At 44.3% G+C, this 11,464-nt stretch overlaps 1 long non-coding RNA gene across 1 annotated transcript; it reads right to left on the bottom strand.

Moving 5' to 3' along the window:
- Positions 1-4,818: 4,818 nt before the first annotated feature.
- LOC141025609 (uncharacterized) lies at positions 4,819-6,846 on the bottom strand. The gene is made up of 2 exons (XR_012187672.1): positions 6,470-6,846; positions 4,819-5,108 (listed from the first exon to the last, which is right to left on the bottom strand). It is a non-coding gene; the product is annotated as an uncharacterized lncRNA (long non-coding RNA).
- Positions 6,847-11,464: the final 4,618 nt, after the last annotated feature.

Genomic DNA, 11,464 nt, shown 5'->3' with positions numbered 1-11,464 from the left:
AGACCTCGGCTCAGGATTACCATCTGGCGACTCTTTGACGTCCTCGGATGAAGCTGGCTGTACACGTCTCCTGCGGGTCTCAACAAAGATTATGTGTGCTTACAGCGGCTACAACAATGACCGAATTATCATCTCAAGGTATTACCTCTCGGTCGAGGGCGCGGTTGATGTAGTTCCCGTGGCTGGCGCACGTTTGGGAGCGCTATCGTCGTTTGGCGCTAATATTGCCAGCGGCGGTCTCGCAGGTGTTCGGCGCGTGGTGCGACGGCCCTTGGGAGTGGAAGTGAGCATATTTGGAATGATGGGAGGCGAACATCCCTTTCGGGAAAAGGCATTCTTGTTACTTACAGCGGAGGAAGGGAGTGCCCCTGGGTGATCGGCCAAGAGGGCCACCTTAGAGCCATCAAGACTCTCCTAGTAAAAGACCCCGTCTTCAAAATCAATCGACGTTTCTGGATCGTCATGGAATCCCAGGTCCTCATCGCGGGAACAGCTCTTCGGTTGAGGAGAAGGGCAGCTGACTGTCTTGATCCAACACCTCCAAATTTGTTCGGAATGTTAAGAGGTTCGATTAAACAAAAAATGAACATACCATCCAAACTATGAAAATGGATCTGAACTCACCCATTCGATGGGATTATAGCTCGAATAGCCGTCCATGTTCCTTAGGTGGGCAAACTCTTCTTCTTCTCCTTTGAAGAGATCGGCCAGTATGTCTGCCATTGTTGCCTGGTTGGAAGGCCCCTTCCATTTATAACGGGTCGCATCGTTTGACCCATTATAACACCACAGGGGTTGCATCCTTTGTTGAAGTGGTTGAATGCATCGAGTAATAGCAACGGCCATCACATCAATGATTGTTAACTTACTGTGAGCTAACAACCTCACCTGAGCGGCCAGATGCTTTACTTTGTCACTTTCCTCTTGAGAAGGGCTTTTTGGCCACCAGTTAAACTGCTTCTTTGAAGGAGCGCCTGAGTATTCGACCAGACCCTTCCGAGCAGGCTCGAATAGCGGGACGTCTTCAATGTAAAACCATTCCGAGGTCCACTCTTTGGAGTCCTTCTTTGGGGTCCCAACAGGGTACCCCGTCCCGGCTAAGCGCCATACTTCGGCTTTGCCTACTTCAAAGATTTTCCCTCCTCGGGTGCGGGGGCCGAGGCAAAAATACTTTCTCCATAATTCAAATTAGGCCTCGTAGCCCAGAAACATCCCGCAAAGGGCGACGTAGCCCGAGATATGCAGAATAGATCCAGTTGTGAGGTGATGGAGCTGGATCCCATAAAGCTCTAGCAAACCCCTCAGGAAAGGGTGAACAGGAAAGCCCAAGCCTCATAAGAGGAAGGGCACAAAGCATACCCTCTCTTCCTTGCGTGGAGCAAGGAAGTTCTCTGCAAAGACTTTGCCGATCGCAGAAGTTAATCCGGGGCGAGTGGATGTGAGATCTGAAGCGGGAAGATATCCTTGCGTCTCGAGTTGGCTTAGTTGAGGACGAGAGACTGAGCAGCTTCCCCAGTCGCCCGGGAGAGGGCCATGGGGGCGTGAAGAGGAGCTTGGGACGCTCACCATTCTCTCCAGAGTTTTTTGGTCTCGATGATTTGGGGATGGAATGTGTTACCCGTCACGCTCTTGGCCTGTTTAATAGGTGCTTCTTCCTTGTCCCATGAGGGGCGTTTCTATAAAAGATGACCATCCGCCTCCTTCTGGCGCACGGGAATCAAGGGTGTTATTAACCCTGAGCGAAGAATTGGTAATATGGGCCCTACGACGCCTCAATGAATCGGGAAAGTTATTAGTGGCCGAACTATGGTCAACCAAACATAGAAGGGGAGAAGAACTCGCCCCGCAAGCTAGAGACTTCGGGCGCGCGAAGCCTCCAGGGATCATGAGACACCGCATTGGAGGCTAGTTCGGGGGCTACTAAGGGAGTCCGAGATTGAGGGGTCCTCGGGCTGCCGGCCTAGCTCTCGTAGGCCGGACATGTGGGCTGCTCTATGACTACTATCGGAAGGTCGACCTATAAGATGACGCCGTATTCAACAGGGAAACCATCAAAGCCTTGGTGTGTCCTCCAAGTCAAGATAGGAGAATTAGCGTGCTTATTCCTTTATTGTAACCGACCATGTGTAACCCTAGTACCCCTGGTGTCTATATAAACCAGAGGGTTTAGTCCGTAGAGGCAAGAAAAGGAACCATCATCCTACTCACCTAGGGTTTAGTTCATCTGATCTCGTGGTAGATCGACTTTGTAACCATCATATACACTTCAATATAATCAAGCAGGACGTAGGGTTCTACCTCTTCGAGAGGGCCCAAACCTGGGTAAATACTGTTCCAGCGATCACTGTTCCCCATTGATCCAAGATCAACAGCTCGGGACCCCCTACCCGAGATCCGCCAGTTTTGACACCGACACTGGGCCCCACAAGACATTAGGGCACGCCCTTGTGGGGTAGGCGTGCCTTGTTGCCTTGTGGGGAGCAGATGGGTCTCCCCTAGTAGATCTTCGTTCATGTATTTTTTATTTATTCAACAAAAAATCTCCGCAAAGTTTCGTCCTATTCCGAGAACTTTTATTTCTGCAGAAAAAAACACCATGGTAGTTCTGCTGCAAATAGCGTAAGTTCGGGTTAATTTCATTTAAGTCATGTAAATTGGAGTCCAAAACAAGAGCAAAAGTGTTTGGAAAAGTGGATACGATGGAGACGTATCAACTCCCCAAGCTTGATTCATTGCTTGTCCTCAAACAATTCAGTTGATAAATGAAAGTGATAAAAAAACATTTACAAAATCTTTTGTTTTTGTATCCGTATATGAGCTTAAACAGTAACCAAGTTTTCAGCAAAGATCATGAAATAACCATGTGAATATTACACTTAGAACTTATGTTTACTCATATCAATGGCATAATCAACTAGAGAGCAATAATAACATATATCAAATGCCAACAATTTTTCAAAATAATCATGATATAATATGATAACATGGTACCTCGCTAGTACTTTCTGGGATCACAAAACATAAATGCAGAGCACCTCTGAATTTCAAGCAACGACTAACCATTGCAATTTAGAGTAGAGGAGATCCAGTCATGCTCACATCCAACATTAGGTAGACTCAATGCATGGTAAACTAAGAATGACAATAGTGCTCTCTATGTTGGCGCTTGAATAAGGTGATGACTTAACAGTAAAAGTAAATAAATGAAAGTAAATAGAAAGTCCCTTCGCGGAGGGATGCCGAGGTGCTAGAGCTCAGAGCTTAAAATAGAGATGAGTACATTTTTGAGTGGTGTGCCTTTCTTGTCAATGTTACGACAAAAGATTTCAACATCTTCCATGATAAATACATTATTGGCGGTTCCCATGCATAAATGAAAAGTTTAACTCCCCCACAACCATACAAACACAAGCCAGGGGGATTTTTGTTTTATTACATTATCTTTGATTATGTTTGACGGGGCTGGGCATCCCAATTACCAGCCTCTCTCGTGCAAGACGAGAGAATAAACTCTTGTGACGAGAATAACCCACTTAGCATGGAAGATATATATTGACTGCCCCATCGCTCTATGAGCGGTTTGGGCACACATAACAGATGTTTATTTAAATGATTAGAGATGGCACATGCAAATTTATTTGGAACGACAGGGTGATATTGTATATAGGTAGATATGGTGGACTCTCTTGCCATAACTTCGAGGTCTCAAGATTCTGGATGCACAAGCAGTATTCCCGCTTAGTACAGACGAAGGCTAGAAAATAGATTGAGAAGCGACCAATTAGAGAGCGACAACCGTCATAATCATACATTGTGAATATTTAACATTAGACATGAGCATGACTAGGATATAAACACTCTAAATATAAATATCATAAAGGCTGCATTGGTTTTGAATCAACTACATGTGTGAACACATGCCAAGTCAAACCACTTGAATTCTTCAGAGCAAGATACCATCCTGACATACTACATCATAATCATTTAATGCATGTTGAGACTCAAGATAAAAAATTATCAACTCATAGCTACTTAAGCATGTCATGAGCAACTATAACCTCCAATTGTCACCAGAAGCATGTTTACTCATAATATGTCGAATCAGGGCTACCGAGTTAAACATATTTACCAAAACAAAAACAAGAAGAGTTCTAATAATAACCCAAGTGTAATGCTACTCTTATATTTTTCCTTCATCATGAGACTTGCCTTGTTGCATGTTATTTATTTATGGATCTTGCACCATGATCATTGTTTTGCATGTGCCATTTCATTTTTGTGCATGTTATATTTCACTCAAGTTTATCTTGGTTCCACCCAAGTCCATAACCCGTGAATGATAATCTTCATTACTGGAGGTGGATATTTCCTGCCTCAATTTAATGTCCACTACATTTCTAAATTCTCAAAACCATTCCATATGCCTCTCCAACAAATTTCAGTAATTTTGGAAATGTTCTAGATAGATTCAAAAATGGCTCAAGTTTAAATTAAATCCAAATTTGATTTATTTTCCATCTTCAAAAAATGCTAGAGCATTTTATTCAATTGGTGCATAATTCCAAGAGCACGAGGATAAGCGCCACCTGGGCCTCCTTCCTCCAAGAAAGCCTAGCCGAGCTGATGGCAGCCGAGCTAGCCCACATGCACATTGCTACATCTTGAGCTTGCGTTGGTTTTTGTAACACCCCAAACAACGAAGCACTTGGAATATTACCACATAACACCTTTGGAAAAGGAACATGCCCTCAAAGGAAATTCCAACAGAGTTTCCTCTATTTCTAAGGACATCCACAACATGCAATTCATATAGCCATATGACACAGGAAACATAGCACCAGTGTAAAGCACAAGGCTACAATACCATAACTGAGAACATCTTCGGTAACTCTAGGCGATAACGTCAGTCATAAGTGGAAATTAGTTAATCCATACAGACCAAGAGAGTGACTCTCAAACTCAAGACAAATCACCACGTGTAGTAAAGTACAAGCTATACTAGGTTCTCAAAACACGGCCCTAAAGAACGATATGTGTGATTTCCGTGTAGTGAAAACGGTGATGATGCTACTCCCAAGACTCCCATGCATGTCGTCCTCAGGATTTACCTAAAACATATAAGCAACAAGGATGAGTACAAAGACTCAACAAGTTCATAAAGGAATAATAAACAGTACTCATATCAATATACCAAGACTCGGTTAACACCATACACTCATTAATGTTCAACACATATAATGGTGCCTACATGCCTACATGCTCATCTCATTTCATTGCGTATACCGGTATTGCTTGAGTGGACGCCCGTCGACATCCACTCACTCCAACATATGGAGGTTGCCTCCAAAGTAGGCCGCAACCCAACAATGAAGGTCTCAATGTACCTACCAAAGTAGCGCACACTTTCATTCACTATCATCATGAGTGCAACTATGCAAATGCAAGCAAAGTACTTGAATCAACACAACATGGTCGTCGTCATCGCCATCATAATAAACATCATTGACATGAAAAATATCATAAATAAAATGGAGTGTAAATATTATGCAAGTCATTATCCCGTCATGAACTTGCCTCAACCGCGGGGCATAAATTGTGCCTGTCATCAAGCATATATCACAGTCACAACAAAGCATGGTCTCAACACATAAGCATATATAATTTAGTGGCACTCCTACGCACAAAACCCCAGCTCATATATACTTTATCACATTATAGCTCCTCACATCATCAACGATGACAAAATCTGAGAGTATAAGTCTAGATATATTCACCCAAGTCCAAACGTACAATTCTGTCCAACAAAGTACAACCGACTTTGATAATTTCGTAGGATTTAATATACAAAAACGAAATATAATAAATGATATGTGTTCAATCATCTACAGAATGGCATCTACAAATGTCATGTTGTAACTTAATTTTAATTCCACCTCTAACAGGTCCTAATATCCCAAATGAGAATATGGTACCCAGGAAATTGTATTTCGGGACAGAAGACTAAATAGACAGCTGCTCTCAAACCGTATGTCCAAACGGGGCAAATAAGTACTGTACGGAAACCTTGGAACTTTATCTAAAACTTATGTAAAGGGGCCAACTCTAAATTCCAAGCATAGCTAACTCATTTTTTAGATGGAAGCTTGCTGTCCAGAACTGTCAGGTACTGCAGTTTTTAACTGAACCAAGTTCAGTGATGTACAGCAAGGGAAAACCAGTGTACAAGAGCAGTTCTAATCCTCACGTGTAAGATAAAACAGAATTATAACTTGCAAACTAACTCCTCTCCCCAGGTTTAATTGCTTACACGCATATAGACATGTTCGTCAAGCTGTTGGGATACATGAACCGGCAAAACAGGCCACATCAAACAATCCAGCCAAGATGCTAACCCAGCTACAGGAACTGTGTTGCTCCAACGCTAAAGATCGAACCAAGAGTGACACAAGGAGTTGGAGAAACAACAGACCGGGGGTGGGCCGATGGCCAGCAGCAGCCCGTGCTCCACCGGCAGCAGCGGCGGGCACGACGACGCAAGGAACAGGGGAGCAGGAGCAGCCTCCACACGGCAGCGACCACGACGAGAAGCGGCGCCAAGAACAGCAGCAATCTCATAGCGATGGCAATCACCGCCACCAGCAGCAGCGACCTGGCGGCTGCGGCCTCCAATGGATAAGATGAGAGGAAGACTTTTTATAGGGTAAAGCAAAGCTTTATAACTTAACTGGGTCTAGGCATATCGCCCAAGACACATTCGCCCACATGGGCAGGTACATCACAGTCCCACTCAACAAAGTGATTTGGTTCACACATACGCCCAACAGCAGCGAGCTCATGCGCTACGGTATTTGCACTATGCCTACAAACCGAGATAGTGAACTTGGAGAACCAGAGCTTAAGCTGTTATTTCATGTCCTCAATGACTGCCGCATAGGCTGATGAGTCCACTTTACTCAGATCTAGCGCCTCCTCCAATAGTTGTGAGTCAGTTTCAAACTCAGCTTGAACAATCCCGAGGTCTGAAGTAGTTGTGATGGCGTGGGTCATGGCCATAGCCTCCGCCGCAAAAGCATCATTGATGTGCTCAAGCCTGCCCGCGCGGGCACAGACTAGCTCGCCAACCCTTGTTCTTACTACGACACCCCCGCCTGCTCCTTGTTGACCCGGCACAAAGGAGCCGTCTATATTAATCTTGTAAGACATCTGTGTCGGGGGTCTCCACTTGTCAGGCGGTGGCACGGCAGTCGGCTTCGCGAAGATCTGCCTGTACTCTAGTACATATCCTGGGCTCTCCTTGCTACTTCTGTAGCCTCCATAGGCATTTCTCCTTCCCGTAGCATGTTCCTGTTGGACCACCACAGCCACCAGAAAGTTAGCACGAGCAGCCTCTTTTCCTCATCTAGCCCCTAGAGAAGATCGAACATCGCATGCACAGACGTAATCCGCTCGAGATCTTGACGTACGCCCTCCAGAGCGAGATCGCGCCAGACCTCCTTCGCTGCTTTGCAGTTAATGAACAGATGTGCGCCGTCCTCATCTACTCTCCCACAGAATAAGCACTTAGTATCTGCGATGGAAATGCCTCTTCGTGCCACATTCGTACGTAGAGCAAGGGACTCATGCTTGACTCTCCAAGCAAACATATGTATGTTGCGTGGGCACGGCAGTTTCCAGATCCTCTTCCATGAATCATCCTTGGTCATATTAAGGTTGCCGGGATCACTTGTACTGCTCCCTACTCCTCCATTAACTCTCGTCTTCTCCAACTGGGCATGTAGCTTATACGCACTCTTGATAGAATGGATCCCCTTGGAATCATATTGCCAGGCGATGAAGTCTTGCACCCCCTCACGCAGAGGGATCTGGAGGATGTACTTGACATCGTCGGCCCAAAAGTTGTCTCTCACTAGCTGCTCATCCCAGTTCCCGGTAATGGGGTCTATAAGGTCACTAACCAGCTCCAACAGGCTAGAGCCCCTCGGTGTAATGACTCCCCGAGAACAAGGTCGAGGGATCCAAGGATCCGCCCATATTTTCACTCCTGTATTGTCCCCAATCCTCTAAATATATCCTTCCTTGAAGAGTTGTAGCCCATGCAGCAAGCTGCGCCATGAATAAGAGATGCCATCTCTAGGCTGTGCATCAATGATGTGCCCAGAAGGATAATATCTTGCTTGCAACAGCTTTGCACAGAGCGACTCAGGATTCTGAATGAGTGTCCAAACCTGCCTAGATAGCATTGCAACATTAAAACCGTGCATGTCCCAGAAACCTAAACCTCTCTGGGCCTTCGACATCATCAACTTTTGCCACCCAATCCAGTGGGTGGTACGCTCCTTGTCCTGTTGGCTCCACCAGTAGTTGCCGATGAGCAAACTGAGTTCCTCGCAGAAAGATTTTGTTAGGTAAAAGTAGGACATCGCAAACGTAGGGATTGCTTAAGCGACTGTCGTGACCAGAGCTTCTTTGCCCGATTTAGCAATCAACTTTTCCTTCCACCCGTATACTCTCCCTGCCAGTGCCACTTTGACAAATGCAAAGGCTTTCTTCCTCGATTTCCCCACATGAACTGGCAGCCCGAGGTATTTCTCATTCCACGATTCACTATGAATTTGTAGTGCATCCTTAACTGCCGCTTTCTCAGTAGCATTTGTGTTCGGACTGAACATGATGGCGGATTTCTCAATATTGATGCACTGGCCGGAACAGTCCTCGTAAAGGTCAAGGATCTCACGCAGAGTTTGAGCTTCTTCTTGTCGGGCTTTAAGCAGCAACATTGAATCATCCACGAACAGCAGGTGCGAGACAACAGGAGCGCGCGGGCAGATTTTAATGCCATTGATTCTGCCGGCAGCTTCCGCATCATGCAGTAGGGCGGACAAACCTTCGGCGCAGATGAAGAACAAATAAGGCGACCATGGATCCCCCTGACATAGACCGCGAGAAGGGGTGAACTGATCGGTAAGCCCCCCATTCAGCTTAATCTGGTATCGCACCGTGGTGATGCAGTGCATGACCAAATCGATCCATCTGGCACCAAAACCAAGTTTAGTGAGCATGGCCCGCAGGAAGACCCATTCGACTCGATCATATGCTTTGCTCATATTCGACTCGATCATGGCCCGCGGGAAGACTTGTAGAGGGGAATAGAAGAAAAACAGGGCTTGAGTATAGCGTACAGCGGCGCAAGGAGCGACCGAGGGCCACCCCCGTGTCTGTCTGGGCCTTGAGCCCATATAGGATTTTCTTTCCTCTTGTTTTTAGAAGAGCATATAAATAGCTAAAGTCTGATATTGAGACATGCACACACATAGACCGACTGGTATCTGACCTACATACTTACTTGAAGGGCCAGGGTTCAAATGCCAACTCACACACATTTTTTTAATTTCTTTCATTTTGCCTCTTCCCTTTATTTCCCATAGTCTCTCTCTCTCTCTCTCTCTCTCTGTCTCTATCTCTTATTTACTTTTCCTACTCTTAACATCATGGTCGATAAATACAAACTCTACCTTATTCATCTATTTAAACATACTTCAGGAAGAAATTCATAGCAAACGAAAACGGGACATTACAGTTTTTCCCTTGAAGAGGAAAGGGTGATGCAGCAAAGTAAAGATAAGTATTTTCCTCAGTTAAGAACCAAGGTATCAATCAAGCAGGAGAAACATGCAAGTCCCCAATATATGCACCTACACAAACAATCAAACACTTGCACCCAGCACGAAAAAGGGGTTGTCAATCCCTTCGCGGTCACTTGCAAAGGTGAGATCTGATAGAGATAGATATAAAAGATTACTAAAACATAAATGTAAATAAACTGCAGCAAGTTATTTTTGGTATATAGATTTGAAAATATATAAAGGAAAGTAGACCCGGGGGCCATAGGTTTCACTGGAGGCTTCTCTCTTGAAGGCAAATAATACGGTGGGTGAGCAAATTACTGTCGAGCAATTGATAGAAAAGCGCAAAGTTATGACGATACCCAAGGCAATGATTATGAATATAGGCATCACGTCCATGTCAAGTAGACCGACTCCTGCCTGCATCTACTACTATTACTCCACACATCGACGGCTATCCAGCATGCATCTAGAGTATTAAGTTCATAAAGAACGTAGTAATGCCTTAAGTAAGATGGCATGATGTAGAGGGATAAACTCCAGCAATATGATGAAAACCCCATCTTTTTATCCTTGATGACAACAATGCAATACATGTCTCGCTACCCCTACTTTGTCATTGGGTGAAATTACGCAAGATTGAACCCAAAACTAAGCACCTCTCCCATTGCAAGAAAAACCAATCTAATTGGCCAAACCAAACCGGTAATTGGAAGAGAAATACAAATATATCAAATCATGCATATAAGAATTCAGTGAAGATTCAAATAATATTCATAGATAAGTTGATCATAATTCCACAATTCATCAATCTCGAGAAACACACCGCAAAAGAAGATTAAATCAGATAGATCTCCAAGAACATCGACGAGAACATGGTATTGAGAATCAAAGAGAGAGAGAGAGAGAAGAAGCTATCTAGCTACTAGATATGGACCCGTAGGTCTGTGGTAAACTACTCACGCTTCATCGGAAGGGTAATAGTGTATGTAGATGCCCTCCGTGATCGAATCCCCCTCCAGCAGGATGCCGGAAAAGGCCCCAAGATGGGATGTAACGGGAACAGAAGGTTATGGCGGCGGAAAAGTATTTTGGTGGACGCTTCTGGTGGATCGGGAATATTTGGAAATTTATAGGACAAAGAATATGGTTAGAGGAGCTCCGAGGGACCCACAAGGCAGGGGGCGCGCCCCTTTGGGGCGCTCCCTGCACCCTTGACATCGACTCGTGACTCTTGTGACTTGGTTCTCAAGTCCTACGTGTGTCTTCTGGTCCAAGAAAAGTCACCGTAAAGTTTTATTCCGTTTGGACTTGTTTGATATTTCTTTTCTGCGAAACTCAAAAACAAGGAAAAAAAGAAACTGGCACTGGGCTCTAGGTTAATATGTTAGTCCCAAAAATAATATAAAATAGCATAATAATGCATATAAAACATCCAAAATAGATAATATAATAGAATGGAACAATCAAAAATTATAGATACGTTCGAGACGTATCAAGCATCCCCAAGCTTAATTCCTACTCATCCTCGAGTAGCTAAATGATAAAAATAGAATTTTTGATGTGGAATGCTACCTAACATATTTATCCATGTGATTTTCTTTATTGTGGCACGAATGTTCACATCCTTAAGATTCAAAACAAAAGTTTAATATTGATATGAAAACAATAATATTTCAAGCATACTAATAAAGCAATCATGTCTTCTCAAAATAACATGGCCAAAGAAAGTTATCCCTAAAATGATATAGTCTGGCTATGCTCCATCTTCATCACACAAAATATTAAATCATGCACAACCCCGATGAAAATCCAAGCAATTGTTTCATACTTTTGATGTT

Source organism: Aegilops tauschii, chromosome 6, assembly GCF_002575655.3.
Source record: "Aegilops tauschii subsp. strangulata cultivar AL8/78 chromosome 6, Aet v6.0, whole genome shotgun sequence".
In the NCBI taxonomy this organism is placed as follows: Eukaryota; Viridiplantae; Streptophyta; class Magnoliopsida; order Poales; family Poaceae; genus Aegilops; species Aegilops tauschii.
The sequence above is the reverse complement of the archived record's forward strand: the minus strand, read 5'-3'. Positions and strand labels throughout refer to the sequence as shown.